The sequence below is a fragment of the Phyllobates terribilis genome, unplaced genomic scaffold, assembly GCF_046119375.1.
Source record: "Phyllobates terribilis strain yellow unplaced genomic scaffold, ASM4611937v1 Scaffold_5__5_contigs__length_657084704, whole genome shotgun sequence".
NCBI classification, from domain to species: Eukaryota; Metazoa; Chordata; class Amphibia; order Anura; family Dendrobatidae; genus Phyllobates; species Phyllobates terribilis.
In genome coordinates this window covers 651,867,129-651,889,166 of record NW_027362765.1, presented here as the reverse complement: position 1 = coordinate 651,889,166, position 22,038 = coordinate 651,867,129, and the positions used below count along the sequence as shown (strand labels likewise).

Here is a 22,038-nt window from a genome sequence, read left to right as displayed (position 1 = left end):
TTCTCCTTTTGGAGAGGGTTTCAAGAAGACCAGCATCCTAGTGCACTTTTTTTATGGCACTTGTCACTTTTTTAAGCGCACTCGGGTTTTGTACACGAATTCGGGCTTTCGATGAAAAGAAAAAAAAAAAGAAAAAAAATCTGTTCTTATCAGTTTAATATCTGATACGTCCCCTATCTGGGGACCATATATTAAATGGATTTTTAGAACAGGGAGATGGAAAAAGAGCTTGCTCTGTCCACTCCACGCATTGACCTGGTATTGCAGTATCTCCAGGACCGGTGCACCCCTTCTTTAATGCAGTTTCTAAAATCAGAAAGAATTGAATTCAATGTTTTTTGTTCATTTTGCTTGTTTGTCGGATTTTGGGATGGACTCTTTGGCTTTGCTTTTCTTCTCCTCATTGGATTTTTCATGTTCAAAGTTGCAGAAGCCAGATTACAAGCTCATTTTGGTTCAACTTCAGCAACTGTGCATTGCATTGCCATGTAATGTGATGCAATGCTATCTTTCTAGCTCTCCCTTTTTACTTCCTTTTGGATAAACAGACATATTAGGCAAGCATTTTGGAGCTTTCACCTAAATAACTACAGGTGGTGAGATAAGCTGCACAATATAATTGACCTTTCAGTATATTGTTGCACACACACCATCTATTTAGCAAATGCCCTTGTTATCAACAGCAGCCTTTTAAACTCACCTGAGCTAACAGGTATGTGCGCTGGTTACTCTGCTGCGCTTAAAATTTCTTTTTTGGTTTGCTACAATGCCTTTTCTGAAACGTTGTCTCCTTCTGCTGGAACACTGACTTCTTTCATTTAATGCCTGCAGACTATAAAAGAGAACCCAACCCAAAAAGTTTGGTTGATTAGTCTGTGGCATTCTGTTAAACTGTTGCTTATGGCGGTCTCTGTGAGCTTCTCAGCGACATTCAGCCAGCCAGGTATCCTGCCTGCAGTAGATGGAATGTGGCAATGGAACGCTGGCTGTGCGTGTCATAATAGGCTCTGAGCCTTTATATACCTGTGCACAGCAGCAGCCACCTTCAGTCTGCTGCTGGACAGCCAGCAGCAGCAGCAGCAGGAGAGGTATGTAATCAGGAGCCCTCCTGCTAAGGGTAGACAGCTGCTCGTTCCACCCCACCCCCCGCCTTAATTGGTTCTCCTCCCTTCCAACGGTGTTGAGGCGGGTGGGAACAGCAGGGGGTGAAGGTGCTGTGTTTAAAGAGGTGGAGTTATGCAGATCTAAAACGCGTGGATTGCAGCAGCAGCAAGCCGAAAAGTGCAGGCATGTAAGGGATCTAGAGGTTGACAACATGTCTTCTTAACGGGAGTCCAGGAGCTCATCTCCACAAATGGACTTTTCAGGATCCTTGGGTGGCTCCGTAGTTTGAAACCAATTCTGGTTATCGCTTCTCGGCCTTTTGGCTAAGATCAAGTGTAGTATCTGTTCTTATCAGTTTAATATCTGATACGTCCCCTATCTGGGGACCATATATTAAATGGATTTTTAGAACAGGGAGATGGAAAAAGAGCTTGCTCTGTCCACTCCACGCATTGACCTGGTATTGCAGTATCTCCAGGACCGGTGCACCCCTTCTTTAATGCAGTTTCTAAAATCAGAAAGAATTGAATTCAATGTTTTTTGTTCATTTTGCTTGTTTGTCGGATTTTGGGATGGACTCTTTGGCTTTGCTTTTCTTCTCCTCATTGGATTTTTCATGTTCAAAGTTGCAGAAGCCAGATTACAAGCTCATTTTGGTTCAACTTCAGCAACTGTGCATTGCATTGCCATGTAATGTGATGCAATGCTATCTTTCTAGCTCTCCCTTTTTACTTCCTTTTGGATAAACAGACATATTAGGCAAGCATTTTGGAGCTTTCACCTAAATAACTACAGGTGGTGAGATAAGCTGCACAATATAATTGACCTTTCAGTATATTGTTGCACACACACCATCTATTTAGCAAATGCCCTTGTTATCAACAGCAGCCTTTTAAACTCACCTGAGCTAACAGGTATGTGCGCTGGTTACTCTGCTGCGCTTAAAATTTCTTTTTTGGTTTGCTACAATGCCTTTTCTGAAACGTTGTCTCCTTCTGCTGGAACACTGACTTCTTTCATTTAATGCCTGCAGACTATAAAAGAGAACCCAACCCAAAAAGTTTGGTTGATTAGTCTGTGGCATTCTGTTAAACTGTTGCTTATGGCGGTCTCTGTGAGCTTCTCAGCGACATTCAGCCAGCCAGGTATCCTGCCTGCAGTAGATGGAATGTGGCAATGGAACGCTGGCTGCGCGTGTCATAATAGGCTCTGAGCCTTTATATACCTGTGCACAGCAGCAGCCACCTTCAGTCTGCTGCTGGACAGCCAGCAGCAGCAGCAGCAGGAGAGGTATGTAATCAGGAGCCCTCCTGCTAAGGGTAGACAGCTGCTCGTTCCACCCCACCCCCCGCCTTAATTGGTTCTCCTCCCTTCCAACGGTGTTGAGGCGGGTGGGAACAGCAGGGGGTGAAGGTGCTGTGTTTAAAGAGGTGGAGTTATGCAGATCTAAAACGCGTGGATTGCAGCAGCAGCAAGCCGAAAAGTGCAGGCATGTAAGGGATCTAGAGGTTGACAACATGTCTTCTTAACGGGAGTCCAGGAGCTCATCTCCACAAATGGACTTTTCAGGATCCTTGGGTGGCTCCGTAGTTGGAAACCAATTCTGGTTATCGCTTCTCGGCCTTTTGGCTAAGATCAAGTGTAGTATCTGTTCTTATCAGTTTAATATCTGATACGTCCCCTATCTGGGGACCATATATTAAATGGATTTTTAGAACAGGGAGATGGAAAAAGAGCTTGCTCTGTCCACTCCACGCATTGACCTGGTATTGCAGTATCTCCAGGACCGGTGCACCCCTTCTTTAATGCAGTTTCTAAAATCAGAAAGAATTGAATTCAATGTTTTTTGTTCATTTTGCTTGTTTGTCGGATTTTGGGATGGACTCTTTGGCTTTGCTTTTCTTCTCCTCATTGGATTTTTCATGTTCAAAGTTGCAGAAGCCAGATTACAAGCTCATTTTGGTTCAACTTCAGCAACTGTGCATTGCATTGCCATGTAATGTGATGCAATGCTATCTTTCTAGCTCTCCCTTTTTACTTCCTTTTGGATAAACAGACATATTAGGCAAGCATTTTGGAGCTTTCACCTAAATAACTACAGGTGGTGAGATAAGCTGCACAATATAATTGACCTTTCAGTATATTGTTGCACACACACCATCTATTTAGCAAATGCCCTTGTTATCAACAGCAGCCTTTTAAACTCACCTGAGCTAACAGGTATGTGCGCTGGTTACTCTGCTGCGCTTAAAATTTCTTTTTTGGTTTGCTACAATGCCTTTTCTGAAACGTTGTCTCCTTCTGCTGGAACACTGACTTCTTTCATTTAATGCCTGCAGACTATAAAAGAGAACCCAACCCAAAAAGTTTGGTTGATTAGTCTGTGGCATTCTGTTAAACTGTTGCTTATGGCGGTCTCTGTGAGCTTCTCAGCGACATTCAGCCAGCCAGGTATCCTGCCTGCAGTAGATGGAATGTGGCAATGGAACGCTGGCTGCGCGTGTCATAATAGGCTCTGAGCCTTTATATACCTGTGCACAGCAGCAGCCACCTTCAGTCTGCTGCTGGACAGCCAGCAGCAGCAGCAGCAGGAGAGGTATGTAATCAGGAGCCCTCCTGCTAAGGGTAGACAGCTGCTCGTTCCACCCCACCCCCCGCCTTAATTGGTTCTCCTCCCTTCCAACGGTGTTGAGGCGGGTGGGAACAGCAGGGGGTGAAGGTGCTGTGTTTAAAGAGGTGGAGTTATGCAGATCTAAAACGCGTGGATTGCAGCAGCAGCAAGCCGAAAAGTGCAGGCATGTAAGGGATCTAGAGGTTGACAACATGTCTTCTTAACGGGAGTCCAGGAGCTCATCTCCACAAATGGACTTTTCAGGATCCTTGGGTGGCTCCGTAGTTTGAAACCAATTCTGGTTATCGCTTCTCGGCCTTTTGGCTAAGATCAAGTGTAGTATCTTTCGAAAAGGCGGTTTTGGATGTTGGCCGCCCTAGTAGATTGATACATTATGCACACTGGGGTTTAGGCGCTTGTTAGTACGCCAGGTGGCTAATATAGTCATCTGGTGGAAAGCATGGCCCCCCAGGATCGACGCCATTGGGCCGGGGAAGATCGAAAGCCCGAAGTGTGAAGTGCCCCAGGAGTGGTGACCCTGGGGTGCCTCAACTCACTGGGATTGGGAACCCCACTTGAGTTTATGGCACATTTGCACTAGCACTTCAATATTTCTTTCTTCACACACACCCTTATTCCGGGCCTTCTGGCCTTAGGATGGGGAATTTTTCAATTCCCGGTCGAAGGTCCGGGCAGTATTATACTGTGAAACCTTCACTATTTATTTAATTTTTTTGTCACTGTGTGTCCACTTTTTCACGTGTGTCCACGTCCTTACTAGGATTTTGTCGGGATGCGGTTCCCTTACGGGTTCCTCTCTTGGCAGGTCTAGGGGGGGAGTGTGTGGCCATCAGGTTCCGCTCCCCCCTGAACCCCCCTGGCTCTCCTCTTTCGGGAGGAGAGCGTTGTTGGCTCCCCTCTTCCGGGAGGGGAGCACAGTCTTTGGCTCCCAGTGCCTTGCTCGGGTGAGAACTCGGGCAGGTGCTGGGGGTAAGATTGGGTCGCCTCTGGCTCCGGCTGGAGGTGGCTATCTGTTCCTGTTCCTCGCTGTGGCCTTCTGGCTCGGAGGGACGGGGAATGGTTTGGGGGACCCTTCTCCTTTTGGAGAGGGTTTCAAGAAGACCAGCATCCTAGTGCACTTTTTTTGTGGCACTTGTCACTTTTTTAAGCGCACTCGGGTTTTGTACACGAATTCGGGCTTTCGACAAAAAAAAATCTGTTCTTATCAGTTTAATATCTGATACGTCCCCTATCTGGGGACCATATATTAAATGGATTTTTAGAACAGGGAGATGGAAAAAGAGCTTGCTCTGTCCACTCCACGCATTGACCTGGTATTGCAGTATCTCCAGGACCGGTGCACCCCTTCTTTAATGCAGTTTCTAAAATCAGAAAGAATTGAATTCAATGTTTTTTGTTCATTTTGCTTGTTTGTCGGATTTTGGGATGGACTCTTTGGCTTTGCTTTTCTTCTCCTCATTGGATTTTTCATGTTCAAAGTTGCAGAAGCCAGATTACAAGCTCATTTTGGTTCAACTTCAGCAACTGTGCATTGCATTGCCATGTAATGTGATGCAATGCTATCTTTCTAGCTCTCCCTTTTTACTTCCTTTTGGATAAACAGACATATTAGGCAAGCATTTTGGAGCTTTCACCTAAATAACTACAGGTGGTGAGATAAGCTGCACAATATAATTGACCTTTCAGTATATTGTTGCACACACACCATCTATTTAGCAAATGCCCTTGTTATCAACAGCAGCCTTTTAAACTCACCTGAGCTAACAGGTATGTGCGCTGGTTACTCTGCTGCGCTTAAAATTTCTTTTTTGGTTTGCTACAATGCCTTTTCTGAAACGTTGTCTCCTTCTGCTGGAACACTGACTTCTTTCATTTAATGCCTGCAGACTATAAAAGAGAACCCAACCCAAAAAGTTTGGTTGATTAGTCTGTGGCATTCTGTTAAACTGTTGCTTATGGCGGTCTCTGTGAGCTTCTCAGCGACATTCAGCCAGCCAGGTATCCTGCCTGCAGTAGATGGAATGTGGCAATGGAACGCTGGCTGCGCGTGTCATAATAGGCTCTGAGCCTTTATATACCTGTGCACAGCAGCAGCCACCTTCAGTCTGCTGCTGGACAGCCAGCAGCAGCAGCAGCAGGAGAGGTATGTAATCAGGAGCCCTCCTGCTAAGGGTAGACAGCTGCTCGTTCCACCCCACCCCCCGCCTTAATTGGTTCTCCTCCCTTCCAACGGTGTTGAGGCGGGTGGGAACAGCAGGGGGTGAAGGTGCTGTGTTTAAAGAGGTGGAGTTATGCAGATCTAAAACGCGTGGATTGCAGCAGCAGCAAGCCGAAAAGTGCAGGCATGTAAGGGATCTAGAGGTTGACAACATGTCTTCTTAACGGGAGTCCAGGAGCTCATCTCCACAAATGGACTTTTCAGGATCCTTGGGTGGCTCCGTAGTTTGAAACCAATTCTGGTTATCGCTTCTCGGCCTTTTGGCTAAGATCAAGTGTAGTATCTTTCGAAAAGGCGGTTTTGGATGTTGGCCGCCCTAGTAGATTGATACATTATGCACACTGGGATTTAGGCGCTTGTTAGTACGCCAGGTGGCTAATATAGTCATCTGGTGGAAAGCATGGCCCCCCAGGATCGACGCCATTGGGCCGGGGAAGATCGAAAGCCCGAAGTGTGAAGTGCCCCAGGAGTGGTGACCCTGGGGTGCCTCAACTCACTGGGATTGGGAACCCCACTTGAGTTTATGGCACATTTGCACTAGCACTTCAATATTTCTTTCTTCACACACACCCTTATTCCGGGCCTTCTGGCCTTAGGATGGGGAATTTTTCAATTCCCGGTCGAAGGTCCGGGCAGTATTATACTGTGAAACCTTCACTATTTATTTAATTTTTTTGTCACTGTGTGTCCACTTTTTCACGTGTGTCCACGTCCTTACTAGGATTTTGTCGGGATGCGGTTCCCTTACGGGTTCCTCTCTTGGCAGGTCTAGGGGGGGAGTGTGTGGCCATCAGGTTCCGCTCCCCCCTGAACCCCCCTGGCTCTCCTCTTTCGGGAGGAGAGCGTTGTTGGCTCCCCTCTTCCGGGAGGGGAGCACAGTCTTTGGCTCCCAGTGCCTTGCTCGGGTGAGAACTCGGGCAGGTGCTGGGGGTAAGATTGGGTCGCCTCTGGCTCCGGCTGGAGGTGGCTATCTGTTCCTGTTCCTCGCTGTGGCCTTCTGGCTCGGAGGGACGGGGAATGGTTTGGGGGACCCTTCTCCTTTTGGAGAGGGTTTCAAGAAGACCAGCATCCTAGTGCACTTTTTTTGTGGCACTTGTCACTTTTTTAAGCGCACTCGGGTTTTGTACACGAATTCGGGCTTTCGACAAAAAAAAATCTGTTCTTATCAGTTTAATATCTGATACGTCCCCTATCTGGGGACCATATATTAAATGGATTTTTAGAACAGGGAGATGGAAAAAGAGCTTGCTCTGTCCACTCCACGCATTGACCTGGTATTGCAGTATCTCCAGGACCGGTGCACCCCTTCTTTAATGCAGTTTCTAAAATCAGAAAGAATTGAATTCAATGTTTTTTGTTCATTTTGCTTGTTTGTCGGATTTTGGGATGGACTCTTTGGCTTTGCTTTTCTTCTCCTCATTGGATTTTTCATGTTCAAAGTTGCAGAAGCCAGATTACAAGCTCATTTTGGTTCAACTTCAGCAACTGTGCATTGCATTGCCATGTAATGTGATGCAATGCTATCTTTCTAGCTCTCCCTTTTTACTTCCTTTTGGATAAACAGACATATTAGGCAAGCATTTTGGAGCTTTCACCTAAATAACTACAGGTGGTGAGATAAGCTGCACAATATAATTGACCTTTCAGTATATTGTTGCACACACACCATCTATTTAGCAAATGCCCTTGTTATCAACAGCAGCCTTTTAAACTCACCTGAGCTAACAGGTATGTGCGCTGGTTACTCTGCTGCGCTTAAAATTTCTTTTTTGGTTTGCTACAATGCCTTTTCTGAAACGTTGTCTCCTTCTGCTGGAACACTGACTTCTTTCATTTAATGCCTGCAGACTATAAAAGAGAACCCAACCCAAAAAGTTTGGTTGATTAGTCTGTGGCATTCTGTTAAACTGTTGCTTATGGCGGTCTCTGTGAGCTTCTCAGCGACATTCAGCCAGCCAGGTATCCTGCCTGCAGTAGATGGAATGTGGCAATGGAACGCTGGCTGCGCGTGTCATAATAGGCTCTGAGCCTTTATATACCTGTGCACAGCAGCAGCCACCTTCAGTCTGCTGCTGGACAGCCAGCAGCAGCAGCAGCAGGAGAGGTATGTAATCAGGAGCCCTCCTGCTAAGGGTAGACAGCTGCTCGTTCCACCCCACCCCCCGCCTTAATTGGTTCTCCTCCCTTCCAACGGTGTTGAGGCGGGTGGGAACAGCAGGGGGTGAAGGTGCTGTGTTTAAAGAGGTGGAGTTATGCAGATCTAAAACGCGTGGATTGCAGCAGCAGCAAGCCGAAAAGTGCAGGCATGTAAGGGATCTAGAGGTTGACAACATGTCTTCTTAACGGGAGTCCAGGAGCTCATCTCCACAAATGGACTTTTCAGGATCCTTGGGTGGCTCCGTAGTTTGAAACCAATTCTGGTTATCGCTTCTCGGCCTTTTGGCTAAGATCAAGTGTAGTATCTTTCGAAAAGGCGGTTTTGGATGTTGGCCGCCCTAGTAGATTGATACATTATGCACACTGGGGTTTAGGCGCTTGTTAGTACGCCAGGTGGCTAATATAGTCATCTGGTGGAAAGCATGGCCCCCCAGGATCGACGCCATTGGGCCGGGGAAGATCGAAAGCCCGAAGTGTGAAGTGCCCCAGGAGTGGTGACCCTGGGGTGCCTTAACTCACTGGGATTGGGAACCCCACTTGAGTTTATGGCACATTTGCACAAGCACTTCAAATTTTCTTTCTTCGCACACACCCTTATTCCGGGCCTTCTGGCCTTAGGATGGGGAATTTTTCAATTCCCGGTTGAAGGTCCGGGCAGTATTATACTGTGAAACCTTCACTATTTATTTAATTTCTTTGTCACTGTGTGTCCACTTATTCACGTGTGTCACGTCCTACTAGGATTTTGTCGGGATGCGGTTCCCTTACGGGTTCCTCTCTTGGCAGGTCTAGGGGGGGAGTGTGTGGCCATCAGGTTCCGCTCCCCCCTGAACCCCCCTGGCTCTCCTCTTTCGGGAGGAGAGCGTTGTTGGCTCCCCTCTTCCGGGAGGGGAGCACAGTCTTTGGCTCCCAGTGCCTTGCTCGGGTGAGAACTCGGGCAGGTGCTGGGGGTATGATTGGGTCGCCTCTGGCTTCGGCTGGAGGTGGCTTTTTGTCCCTGTTCCTCGCTGTGGCCTTTTGGCTCGGAGGGACGGGGAATGGTTTGGGGGACCCTTCTCCTTTTGGAGAGGGTTTCAAGAAGACCAGCATCCTAGTGCACTTTTTTTGTGGCACTTGTCACTTTTTTAAGCGCACTCGGGTTTTGTACACGAATTCGGGCTTTCGATAAAAAATCTGTTCTTATCAGTTTAATATCTGATACGTCCCCTATCTGGGGACCATATATTAAATGGATTTTTAGAACAGGGAGATGGAAAAAGAGCTTGCTCTGTCCACTCCACGCATTGACCTGGTATTGCAGTATCTCCAGGACCGGTGCACCCCTTCTTTAATGCAGTTTCTAAAATCAGAAAGAATTTAATTCAATGTTTTTTGTTCATTTTGCTTGTTTGTCGGATTTTGGGATGGACTCTTTGGCTTTGCTTTTCTTCTCCTCATTGGATTTTTCATGTTCAAAGTTGCAGAAGCCAGATTACAAGCTCATTTTGGTTCAACTTCAGCAACTGTGCATTGCATTGCCATGTAATGTGATGCAATGCTATCTTTCTAGCTCTCCCTTTTTACTTCCTTTTGGATAAACAGACATATTAGGCAAGCATTTTGGAGCTTTCACCTAAATAACTACAGGTGGTGAGATAAGCTGCACAATATAATTGACCTTTCAGTATATTGTTGCACACACACCATCTATTTAGCAAATGCCCTTGTTATCAACAGCAGCCTTTTAAACTCACCTGAGCTAACAGGTATGTGCGCTGGTTACTCTGCTGCGCTTAAAATTTCTTTTTTGGTTTGCTACAATGCCTTTTCTGAAACGTTGTCTCCTTCTGCTGGAACACTGACTTCTTTCATTTAATGCCTGCAGACTATAAAAGAGAACCCAACCCAAAAAGTTTGGTTGATTAGTCTGTGGCATTCTGTTAAACTGTTGCTTATGGCGGTCTCTGTGAGCTTCTCAGCGACATTCAGCCAGCCAGGTATCCTGCCTGCAGTAGATGGAATGTGGCAATGGAACGCTGGCTGCGCGTGTCATAATAGGCTCTGAGCCTTTATATACCTGTGCACAGCAGCAGCCACCTTCAGTCTGCTGCTGGACAGCCAGCAGCAGCAGCAGCAGGAGAGGTATGTAATCAGGAGCCCTCCTGCTAAGGGTAGACAGCTGCTCGTTCCACCCCACCCCCCGCCTTAATTGGTTCTCCTCCCTTCCAACGGTGTTGAGGCGGGTGGGAACAGCAGGGGGTGAAGGTGCTGTGTTTAAAGAGGTGGAGTTATGCAGATCTAAAACGCGTGGATTGCAGCAGCAGCAAGCCGAAAAGTGCAGGCATGTAAGGGATCTAGAGGTTGACAACATGTCTTCTTAACGGGAGTCCAGGAGCTCATCTCCACAAATGGACTTTTCAGGATCCTTGGGTGGCTCCGTAGTTTGAAACCAATTCTGGTTATCGCTTCTCGGCCTTTTGGCTACGACCAAGTGTTGTTGCTGGAAGACTCCAAAGCCTATCGCATCCTCGGCCTTGAGGCATCGGCAGTTCTACTGTCTTAAGCCTCCTGCTGCTATAGGGGGTGTGCGTGCTGAAGAGAACCAAGAAGGCGATCGACTTATCTGAATATGGCGATGGCGACATCGGCTACTCTCCGTTCTGCTGGAGCTGGCGACTTGAAGATCAAGAACTCTTTCAAGATTGAAGTTGAAGAGCGAGCCCGTGACAAGTTCTCCCTGTCTTTCTTCGTGAGGAAGGTCCTGCTTGAGATCCTGCAGGTGAAAAGGGAGAACATTCTGGCACTTCAAGATGCTCCTGGACGCTTTGTGCTTACCCTGACCTCTGAAGTGGCATCTCAGAATTTTTACCATCAGATCAAGCTGAGACTTCAGGAGGAAGATCTTAAAGGACTGTGTTTTGTGACCCTCTGCCTGGCAGAAGAGAAGTCTGTGGTGGTTCATATGAGCAATCCGCATGTCTCTGAAAAGGATGTGGCTGCGTTTCTGCATAACTATTGCTCTGAGGTCCACTTTTCTCACAAAATCATGAACTCTGAGAGGTTGTGGACCGGAAAATACAAGTTCATCGTGAAGCTGAGAGAAGGTTTGGGAATTGGTGGACTCATTCATCCGCCTCAGAGCTTCCTGATTGGCAGAGAGAGAGGAAGACTCTTCTATCCAGGGATGCCTATCTTCTGCAGAAAATGTATGGACTTTGGGCATTCCTTTGAGAGCTGCAAGGAGGAGAACGCTCTTTGCAAGAAGTGCTATCAAAAAGGACATGTCACTCTGAACTGCCCAAATCAGATGATCTGTAATATCTGCCGTATCCCTGGGCACTCTTTTCGGGATTGTCCGTTGAGAAAAAAGACCTTCAGCTATGCAGATGCAGCTCGGGGGGGAGCCCCTCCGAAGCGGTCCAGTCCTGAAGAACAAACAGACAAATCCAAGGACCCTCCCGGGAACCCTTCTGGGGATCCGCCCAAGGACACTGCTGGGGACCCGCCTGGGGATAGCATTGTTCTCAAGGATTGGTCGGAGAGTCCAGATGGTCATGTGGTGGAGGAGAATCCAGCTGAGTCTGAAGTGGAGATGGGAGAGGAGTCTTCTAAGGAGGCTGGTGGTGAGGAGGAGGAGGAGGAGATTAACATTGACGTGGAGGTTTTGAGGAAAAGGAAAAAGGAGAAGTCGAGTTTGTTTAAGGGAGAGAGCGCCAGCAAAAGACCTGCTGGGCGTTTGAAAATAGTCCTCCCTAATTACTCACCTAAACCGATCATCTCAGTTCCTAAACCTGTAAACCCATCTGATCCGGTGAACATCGAGGAATTCTCAGACACGGACGTTTCTGCGGGTCCCTCTACCCCGGTCGGATTCATGTCAGATACGGACTCAAGCTCTGTTTAAATGATTTATGGCTACACTCAAAATTGCCTCACTAAATGTGAGGAGTTTAAAGGGCTCTGTCAAGAGAGCTGCTTTATTTTCTTACCTGATGACTTTAGATGCTGATATTTTTTTACTTCAAGAATGCGGCATTGACCATGACCCTAACTATAACAAACTAAGGGAAGATTGGGCGAACGGACCTTCCATCTGGTCCGGTGAAAATGGATCGCGTGCTACTGGTGTTGGCGTCCTGTTTAAAAACAAAGACTTTAAGGTTACCTCGTTCACTGAAGTTGAACCTGGACGTGCACTAGTTGTTAATGTGAGTTACTGTGGATCCGAGTTCAAGCTGATTAATGTTTATGCATCTCCGATTAAAGAGGAAAGATCCAGTTTATTAGATATCATCAAACTCTTTATACCTGGTCCTACACCAACTGTGGTTGGCGGTGACTTCAATTGTATCCGGTCTGATGAAAATAGGACATCAGGTACTAGAAGGAAAGACAAAACTGAGATGCAGTTAAAAAATCTAATCGACGATACTTGCCTGAATGATGTCTGGAGAGTAAAGAATACCTCTGAACCAGGATACACTTGGGAGAACAATCTTCTAAAATCAAGAATTGACTTTGTTCTGACATCACAGAGTTTTAAAGTGAATAAAGTGGATCTAACAGGTAACATCTTTTCTGACCACAAAACGTTAATTACTCACTTGGAATTGCCCAGTCTAGAGAAAGGGCGAGGTGTCTGGAAGTTGAACACTCTGCTGCTGGAAGATGAAAGTATAAAAGAGGAATTTTTGAAATTTTATAAAAAACTACAGGGGAAAAAACATTATTACAAAAGAATTCTAGAATGGTGGGAGTATGTGAAGTCTCAAATTAGACATTTTTTTCTCTTAGCTGGCAAAAGGAAGGCCAGACAGAATCAGAAATGGTTTAAAGACCTGAATACAAAACTGCAAACAGGTTACAAACTCAGAAATGCAGGGATAGATATGGAGGATGTTATTTTACAAGTCAAAGAAGACATTAAAAAAGCAATTGAACAGAAAGGCAAAGAAATAATTTTCAACGCCAAGGTAGAACATATGGAAAAAAATGAAACATGTTCCAGGTTCTTTTTCAAAAAATCTTTAGAACGCAAAGAATTAATTAAAGAACTTGATGGTGAAACAACTAAAGATGGACTGTTGGACAAAGCGCAAACTTTTTATCAAAATCTTTTTAGCGAAAAGAAAATTGACGCTGATTTTTTACCTGATGCTCTTAATTCATTGCAGAATCACCTTGAAAAGCAAGATCAAGAGTTGTTGATTGAAGATATCTGTGAAGAAGAACTGCTAAGTGCAATCAAAAGCTTTTCTAGAGGAAAAACACCGGGTACTGACGGACTACAAATTGAATTTTATCTTACTTTTTGGGAGATTTTAAAAGACGACCTGTTTGAGATTTTTAAAGCTGTCTTTTTATGTGACAAATTGCCTGAATCTTGGAGAAGTGGTGTGGTCACCCTGCTTTTTAAAAAAGGAGATAAGACTAATCTAGAGAACTGGAGACCAATCACGTTACTCAACGTAGATTATAAAATTATGGCAAAAATCATGGTGAACAGAATGAAGAAGGTGATAGAGAAGGTCGTGCATCCTGATCAGGTATGTGGTGTGCCTGGTCGTACAATTGCAGAAAACTTGAATATTATACGGGACGCAATTTGGTATCAGCAAGAGAGGAAGCAAAAGCTAGCTCTTCTGTCCCTTGATTTCCAGAAAGCGTACGACAGAGTCTCTCATAAGTACCTGTATTCTGTGTTAAAGAAAATGAAATTCCCGGATGTTTTTATTAAGCACATTGCACTTTTATATGATGGAAGTTTTAGCAGGATTTTAATTAATGGTTTTTTATCTTCAGAAGTTTTTCTAAAGTCGGGCGTCAAACAAGGATGCCCACTTTCGCCTCTGCTCTTTATCTGCGCAATCGAGCCTCTACTGGCAATGTTGAGGAAAGATAAGATGGTGAAAGGTGTACCCATACCAGGTGGAAATGGACTAAGTACTAAGTCACTGGGGTACATGGATGACATCACGATCCTGTGCGACTCAGAACAATCGCTGAGAAGAGCAGTAAGAACTACTGATTTTTTCTGTTTAGCATCTGCCTTCAAACTGAACTTGGAGAAGAGCGAATGTCTTGGATTCGGTGATTGGTCAGATGCGCAGATTCCTCAACTTAAAATAAGAAGTGATAAGATCAAAATTTTAGGTGTTGTGTTTACAAAAAAGAATGATGGAGAAGAAAGTTGGCAGTTGGTGAAGGAGAAAATGCAAAAGAAGATAAGTTTATGGAAACTCAGAAAATTATCAATGGAAGGTAAAAACTTGATCATTAAGTCTTTGTTGTTGCCGATAATGTTGTTTTTAAGTATGGTGTACCCCCCGAATGAGAACACAGTAAAGTTTCTCCAGAGACAAATTTTTCTTTTTCTGTGGGGATCAAAAATGGAGAAGGTTCGAAGAGAGACAATGTACAAGCAGCATAAATATGGTGGAAAGAATATCCCAAATATCAAAAATTTTTTGTACCTAAAGTTCTTTAGTTTTTGCTTCAAAATGACCAATCTAAGAACTCATTGGTCTTTCTACTTAAGATATGCAGCTGGAGATATCTTTAGGAAAAGAAAGTGGATAACATTGCCCCAAAATTCTCCTGTCCTAATTACACCGCCAAAACAATATGTCTTACTAGAAAAAACAATTAGACTTTATAACTTACCTGAAGTAGATGTGGAGATGCTGTCAAATTCAAGAAGACTGGCTCTAGAGACAAAGAGAAAAGAAACGATGACAGCAGTGGCAAACTTTACTTACACTAAAAGTGGAAGAATTTGGAGAATGACTTATGCACCTTATCTAACAAATGAATATAAAGACTTGGCATGGGCAATAGTGCAAGAATGTGTTCCTGTTAGATTTTTTCAACACAGAAGGGGATTGTGCAATACTGCAAGATGCCCTAGAACAGGCTGTGTTAGAGAGGAAACAGTTTTACACACCTTTTGGAACTGTTTTTATGCCCAAAATGTCTGGAAAGAAGTTGGAAGTCTCTTAAAGTTTGTTACTGGTCTTAAGTTTTTAAATCACGAAGTAGTTTTATATGGAAATTTTACATGTCAATCAAAAGAAAAAGAAAGAGTCATTTGGATAATGATAAATGGAATAAAGAATGCGCTATGGAAAGTCCGAAACATATTGCTTTTTAAAAGAGATTTTATAAGTGAAAGTGAATGCATAAAATTAGCACTAAGTGAAATATATATTTATTACCTGTTAGATCTGAAGAGAATTGGGAAAAAAAGAGCCAAGAGTCTATGGAACTTTCATCTGTGGAACCTTGTAGCATGAACAGATTATAAGGCAAGAGAAATATTAGAAGAGAAATAACAACTGAAATATAAGAACAAAATGAAAAAGAAAAAAATCTGTTCTATCAGTTTAATATCTGATACGTCCCCTATCTGGGGACCATATATTAAATGGATTTTTAGAACAGGGAGATGGAAAAAGAGCTTGCTCTGTCCACTCCACGCATTGACCTGGTATTGCAGTATCTCCAGGACCGGTGCACCCCTTCTTTAATGCAGTTTCTAAAATCAGAAAGAATTGAATTCAATGTTTTTTGTTCATTTTGCTTGTTTGTCGGATTTTGGGATGGACTCTTTGGCTTTGCTTTTCTTCTCCTCATTGGATTTTTCATGTTCAAAGTTGCAGAAGCCAGATTACAAGCTCATTTTGGTTCAACTTCAGCAACTGTGCATTGCATTGCCATGTAATGTGATGCAATGCTATCTTTCTAGCTCTCCCTTTTTACTTCCTTTTGGATAAACAGACATATTAGGCAAGCATTTTGGAGCTTTCACCTAAATAACTACAGGTGGTGAGATAAGCTGCACAATATAATTGACCTTTCAGTATATTGTTGCACACACACCATCTATTTAGCAAATGCCCTTGTTATCAACAGCAGCCTTTTAAACTCACCTGAGCTAACAGGTATGTGCGCTGGTTACTCTGCTGCGCTTAAAATTTCTTTTTTGGTTTGCTACAATGACTTTTCTGAAACGTTGTCTCCTTCTGCTGGAACACTGACTTCTTTCATTTAATGCCTGCAGACTATAAAAGAGAACCCAACCCAAAAAGTTTGGTTGATTAGTCTGTGGCATTCTGTTAAACTGTTGCTTATGGCGGTCTCTGTGAGCTTCTCAGCGACATTCAGCCAGCCAGGTATCCTGCCTGCAGTAGATGGAATGTGGCAATGGAACGCTGGCTGCGCGTGTCATAATAGGCTCTGAGCCTTTGTATACCTGTGCACAGCAGCAGCCACCTTCAGTCTGCTGCTGGACAGCCAGCAGCAGCAGCAGCAGGAGAGGTATGTAATCAGGAGCCCTCCTGCTAAGGGTAGACAGCTGCTCGTTCCACCCCACCCCCCGCCTTAATTGGTTCTCCTCCCTTCCAACGGTGTTGAGGCGGGTGGGAACAGCAGGGGGTGAAGGTGCTGTGTTTAAAGAGGTGGAGTTATGCAGATCTAAAACGCGTGGATTGCAGCAGCAGCAAGCCGAAAAGTGCAGGCATGTAAGGGATCTAGAGGTTGACAACATGTCTTCTTAACGGGAGTCCAGGAGCTCATCTCCACAAATGGACTTTTCAGGATCCTTGGGTGGCTCCGTAGTTTGAAACCAATTCTGGTTATCGCTTCTCGGCCTTTTGGCTAAGATCAAGTGTAGTATCTGTTCTTATCAGTTTAATATCTGATACGTCCCCTATCTGGGGACCATATATTAAATGGATTTTTAGAACAGGGAGATGGAAAAAGAGCTTGCTCTGTCCACTCCACGCATTGACCTGGTATTGCAGTATCTCCAGGACCGGTGCACCCCTTCTTTAATGCAGTTTCTAAAATCAGAAAGAATTGAATTCAATGTTTTTTGTTCATTTTGCTTGTTTGTCGGATTTTGGGATGGACTCTTTGGCTTTGCTTTTCTTCTCCTCATTGGATTTTTCATGTTCAAAGTTGCAGAAGCCAGATTACAAGCTCATTTTGGTTCAACTTCAGCAACTGTGCATTGCATTGCCATGTAATGTGATGCAATGCTATCTTTCTAGCTCTCCCTTTTTACTTCCTTTTGGATAAACAGACATATTAGGCAAGCATTTTGGAGCTTTCACCTAAATAACTACAGGTGGTGAGATAAGCTGCACAATATAATTGACCTTTCAGTATATTGTTGCACACACACCATCTATTTAGCAAATGCCCTTGTTATCAACAGCAGCCTTTTAAACTCACCTGAGCTAACAGGTATGTGCGCTGGTTACTCTGCTGCGCTTAAAATTTCTTTTTTGGTTTGCTACAATGCCTTTTCTGAAACGTTGTCTCCCTCTGCTGGAACACTGACTTCTTTCATTTAATGCCTGCAGACTATAAAAGAGAACCCAACCCAAAAAGTTTGGTTGATTAGTCTGTGGCATTCTGTTAAACTGTTGCTTATGGCGGTCTCTGTGAGCTTCTCAGCGACATTCAGCCAGCCAGGTATCCTGCCTGCAGTAGATGGAATGTGGCAATGGAACGCTGGCTGCGCGTGTCATAATAGGCTCTGAGCCTTTATATACCTGTGCACAGCAGCAGCCACCTTCAGTCTGCTGCTGGACAGCCAGCAGCAGCAGCAGCAGGAGAGGTATGTAATCAGGAGCCCTCCTGCTAAGGGTAGACAGCTGCTCGTTCCACCCCACCCCCCGCCTTAATTGGTTCTCCTCCCTTCCAACGGTGTTGAGGCGGGTGGGAACAGCAGGGGGTGAAGGTGCTGTGTTTAAAGAGGTGGAGTTATGCAGATCTAAAACGCGTGGATTGCAGCAGCAGCAAGCCGAAAAGTGCAGGCATGTAAGGGATCTAGAGGTTGACAACATGTCTTCTTAACGGGAGTCCAGGAGCTCATCTCCACAAATGGACTTTTCAGGATCCTTGGGTGGCTCCGTAGTTTGAAACCAATTCTGGTTATCGCTTCTCGGCCTTTTGGCTAAGATCAAGTGTAGTATCTGTTCTTATCAGTTTAATATCTGATACGTCCCCTATCTGGGGACCATATATTAAATGGATTTTTAGAACAGGGAGATGGAAAAAGAGCTTGCTCTGTCCACTCCACGCATTGACCTGGTATTGCAGTATCTCCAGGACCGGTGCACCCCTTCTTTAATGCAGTTTCTAAAATCAGAAAGAATTGAATTCAATGTTTTTTGTTCATTTTGCTTGTTTGTCGGATTTTGGGATGGACTCTTTGGCTTTGCTTTTCTTCTCCTCATTGGATTTTTCATGTTCAAAGTTGCAGAAGCCAGATTACAAGCTCATTTTGGTTCAACTTCAGCAACTGTGCATTGCATTGCCATGTAATGTGATGCAATGCTATCTTTCTAGCTCTCCCTTTTTACTTCCTTTTGGATAAACAGACATATTAGGCAAGCATTTTGGAGCTTTCACCTAAATAACTACAGGTGGTGAGATAAGCTGCACAATATAATTGACCTTTCAGTATATTGTTGCACACACACCATCTATTTAGCAAATGCCCTTGTTATCAACAGCAGCCTTTTAAACTCACCTGAGCTAACAGGTATGTGCGCTGGTTACTCTGCTGCGCTTAAAATTTCTTTTTTGGTTTGCTACAATGCCTTTTCTGAAACGTTGTCTCCTTCTGCTGGAACACTGACTTCTTTCATTTAATGCCTGCAGACTATAAAAGAGAACCCAACCCAAAAAGTTTGGTTGATTAGTCTGTGGCATTCTGTTAAACTGTTGCTTATGGCGGTCTCTGTGAGCTTCTCAGCGACATTCAGCCAGCCAGGTATCCTGCCTGCAGTAGATGGAATGTGGCAATGGAACGCTGGCTGTGCGTGTCATAATAGGCTCTGAGCCTTTATATACCTGTGCACAGCAGCAGCCACCTTCAGTCTGCTGCTGGACAGCCAGCAGCAGCAGCAGCAGGAGAGGTATGTAATCAGGAGCCCTCCTGCTAAGGGTAGACAGCTGCTCGTTCCACCCCACCCCCCGCCTTAATTGGTTCTCCTCCCTTCCAACGGTGTTGAGGCGGGTGGGAACAGCAGGGGGTGAAGGTGCTGTGTTTAAAGAGGTGAAGTTATGCAGATCTAAAACGCGTGGATTGCAGCAGCAGCAAGCCGAAAAGTGCAGGCATGTAAGGGATCTAGAGGTTGACAACATGTCTTCTTAACGGGAGTCCAGGAGCTCATCTCCACAAATGGACTTTTCAGGATCCTTGGGTGGCTCCGTAGTTTGAAACCAATTCTGGTTATCGCTTCTCGGCCTTTTGGCTACGACCAAGTGTTGTTGCTGGAAGACTCCAAAGCCTATCGCATCCTCGGCCTTGAGGCATCGGCAGTTCTACTGTCTTAAGCCTCCTGCTGCTATAGGGGGTGTGCGTGCTGAAGAGAACCAAGAAGGCGATCGACTTATCTGAATATGGCGATGGCGACATCGGCTACTCTCCGTTCTGCTGGAGCTGGCGACTTGAAGATCAAGAACTCTTTCAAGATTGAAGTTGAAGAGCGAGCCCGTGACAAGTTCTCCCTGTCTTTCTTCGTGAGGAAGGTCCTGCTTGAGATCCTGCAGGTGAAAAGGGAGAACATTCTGGCACTTCAAGATGCTCCTGGACGCTTTGTGCTTACCCTGACCTCTGAAGTGGCATCTCAGAATTTTTACCATCAGATCAAGCTGAGACTTCAGGAGGAAGATCTTAAAGGACTGTGTTTTGTGACCCTCTGCCTGGCAGAAGAGAAGTCTGTGGTGGTTCATATGAGCAATCCGCATGTCTCTGAAAAGGATGTGGCTGCGTTTCTGCATAACTATTGCTCTGAGGTCTACTTTTCTCACAAAATCATGAACTCTGAGAGGTTGTGGACCGGAAAATACAAGTTCATCGTGAAGCTGAGAGAAGGTTTGGGAATTGGTGGACTCATTCATCCGCCTCAGAGCTTCCTGATTGGCAGAGAGAGAGGAAGACTCTTCTATCCAGGGATGCCTATCTTCTGCAGAAAATGTATGGACTTTGGGCATTCCTTTGAGAGCTGCAAGGAGGAGAACGCTCTTTGCAAGAAGTGCTATCAAAAAGGACATGTCACTCTGAACTGCCCAAATCAGATGATCTGTAATATCTGCCGTATCCCTGGGCACTCTTTTCGGGATTGTCCGTTGAGAAAAAAGACCTTCAGCTATGCAGATGCAGCTCGGGGGGGAGCCCCTCCGAAGCGGTCCAGTCCTGAAGAACAAACAGACAAATCCAAGGACCCTCCCGGGAACCCTTCTGGGGATCCGCCCAAGGACACTGCTGGGGACCCGCCTGGGGATAGCATTGTTCTCAAGGATTGGTCGGAGAGTCCAGATGGTCATGTGGTGGAGGAGAATCCAGCTGAGTCTGAAGTGGAGATGGGAGAGGAGTCTTCTAAGGAGGCTGGTGGTGAGGAGGAGGAGGAGGAGATTAACATTGACGTGGAGGTTTTGAGGAAAAGGAAAAAGGAGAAGTCGAGTTTGTTTAAGGGAGAGAGCGCCAGCAAAAGACCTGCTGGGCGTTTGAAAATAGTCCTCCCTAATTACTCACCTAAACCGATCATCTCAGTTCCTAAACCTGTAAACCCATCTGATCCGGTGAACATCGAGGAATTCTCAGACACGGACGTTTCTGCGGGTCCCTCTACCCCGGTCGGATTCATGTCAGATACGGACTCAAGCTCTGTTTAAATGATTTATGGCTACACTCAAAATTGCCTCACTAAATGTGAGGAGTTTAAAGGGCTCTGTCAAGAGAGCTGCTTTATTTTCTTACCTGATGACTTTAGATGCTGATATTTTTTTACTTCAAGAATGCGGCATTGACCATGACCCTAACTATAACAAACTAAGGGAAGATTGGGCGAACGGACCTTCCATCTGGTCCGGTGAAAATGGATCGCGTGCTACTGGTGTTGGCGTCCTGTTTAAAAACAAAGACTTTAAGGTTACCTCGTTCACTGAAGTTGAACCTGGACGTGCACTAGTTGTTAATGTGAGTTACTGTGGATCCGAGTTCAAGCTGATTAATGTTTATGCATCTCCGATTAAAGAGGAAAGATCCAGTTTATTAGATATCATCAAACTCTTTATACCTGGTCCTACACCAACTGTGGTTGGCGGTGACTTCAATTGTATCCGGTCTGATGAAAATAGGACATCAGGTACTAGAAGGAAAGACAAAACTGAGATGCAGTTAAAAAATCTAATCGACGATACTTGCCTGAATGATGTCTGGAGAGTAAAGAATACCTCTGAACCAGGATACACTTGGGAGAACAATCTTCTAAAATCAAGAATTGACTTTGTTCTGACATCACAGAGTTTTAAAGTGAATAAAGTGGATCTAACAGGTAACATCTTTTCTGACCACAAAACGTTAATTACTCACTTGGAATTGCCCAGTCTAGAGAAAGGGCGAGGTGTCTGGAAGTTGAACACTCTGCTGCTGGAAGATGAAAGTATAAAAGAGGAATTTTTGAAATTTTATAAAAAACTACAGGGGAAAAAACATTATTACAAAAGAATTCTAGAATGGTGGGAGTATGTGAAGTCTCAAATTAGACATTTTTTTCTCTTAGCTGGCAAAAGGAAGGCCAGACAGAATCAGAAATGGTTTAAAGACCTGAATACAAAACTGCAAACAGGTTACAAACTCAGAAATGCAGGGATAGATATGGAGGATGTTATTTTACAAGTCAAAGAAGACATTAAAAAAGCAATTGAACAGAAAGGCAAAGAAATAATTTTCAACGCCAAGGTAGAACATATGGAAAAAAATGAAACATGTTCCAGGTTCTTTTTCAAAAAATCTTTAGAACGCAAAGAATTAATTAAAGAACTTGATGGTGAAACAACTAAAGATGGACTGTTGGACAAAGCGCAAACTTTTTATCAAAATCTTTTTAGCGAAAAGAAAATTGACGCTGATTTTTTACCTGATGCTCTT

The 22,038-nt window shown here is 44.7% G+C and overlaps 5 non-coding genes and 7 pseudogenes across 5 annotated transcripts; all 12 read left to right on the top strand.

The window, feature by feature from the left end:
- The first annotated feature begins 101 nt into the window (after window positions 1-101).
- LOC141150759 (U2 spliceosomal RNA) lies at window positions 102-292 on the top strand. Its single transcript, XR_012246879.1, has one exon. It is a non-coding gene; the product is annotated as a U2 spliceosomal RNA (small nuclear RNA).
- Window positions 293-1,407: 1,115 nt separating this feature from the next.
- LOC141274522 (U2 spliceosomal RNA) lies at window positions 1,408-1,598 on the top strand. Its single transcript, XR_012322796.1, has one exon. It is a non-coding gene; the product is annotated as a U2 spliceosomal RNA (small nuclear RNA).
- Window positions 1,599-2,713: 1,115 nt separating this feature from the next.
- On the top strand, window positions 2,714-2,904 carry LOC141274521 (U2 spliceosomal RNA). The gene has a single exon (XR_012322795.1). It is a non-coding gene; the product is annotated as a U2 spliceosomal RNA (small nuclear RNA).
- A 1,115-nt stretch (window positions 2,905-4,019) lies between these two features.
- Window positions 4,020-4,111, top strand: LOC141151235 (U2 spliceosomal RNA; annotated as a pseudogene).
- Window positions 4,112-4,902: 791 nt separating this feature from the next.
- On the top strand, window positions 4,903-5,083 carry LOC141150527 (U2 spliceosomal RNA; annotated as a pseudogene).
- Window positions 5,084-6,198: 1,115 nt separating this feature from the next.
- Window positions 6,199-6,290, top strand: LOC141151203 (U2 spliceosomal RNA; annotated as a pseudogene).
- A 791-nt stretch (window positions 6,291-7,081) lies between these two features.
- On the top strand, window positions 7,082-7,262 carry LOC141150526 (U2 spliceosomal RNA; annotated as a pseudogene).
- Window positions 7,263-8,377: 1,115 nt separating this feature from the next.
- LOC141151234 (U2 spliceosomal RNA) lies at window positions 8,378-8,469 on the top strand (annotated as a pseudogene).
- Window positions 8,470-9,258: 789 nt separating this feature from the next.
- On the top strand, window positions 9,259-9,436 carry LOC141150339 (U2 spliceosomal RNA; annotated as a pseudogene).
- Window positions 9,437-15,429: 5,993 nt separating this feature from the next.
- LOC141150828 (U2 spliceosomal RNA) lies at window positions 15,430-15,610 on the top strand (annotated as a pseudogene).
- A 1,115-nt stretch (window positions 15,611-16,725) lies between these two features.
- LOC141274520 (U2 spliceosomal RNA) lies at window positions 16,726-16,916 on the top strand. Its single transcript, XR_012322794.1, has one exon. It is a non-coding gene; the product is annotated as a U2 spliceosomal RNA (small nuclear RNA).
- Window positions 16,917-18,031: 1,115 nt separating this feature from the next.
- LOC141274519 (U2 spliceosomal RNA) lies at window positions 18,032-18,222 on the top strand. The gene has a single exon (XR_012322793.1). It is a non-coding gene; the product is annotated as a U2 spliceosomal RNA (small nuclear RNA).
- The last annotated feature ends 3,816 nt before the right edge of the window (window positions 18,223-22,038 follow it).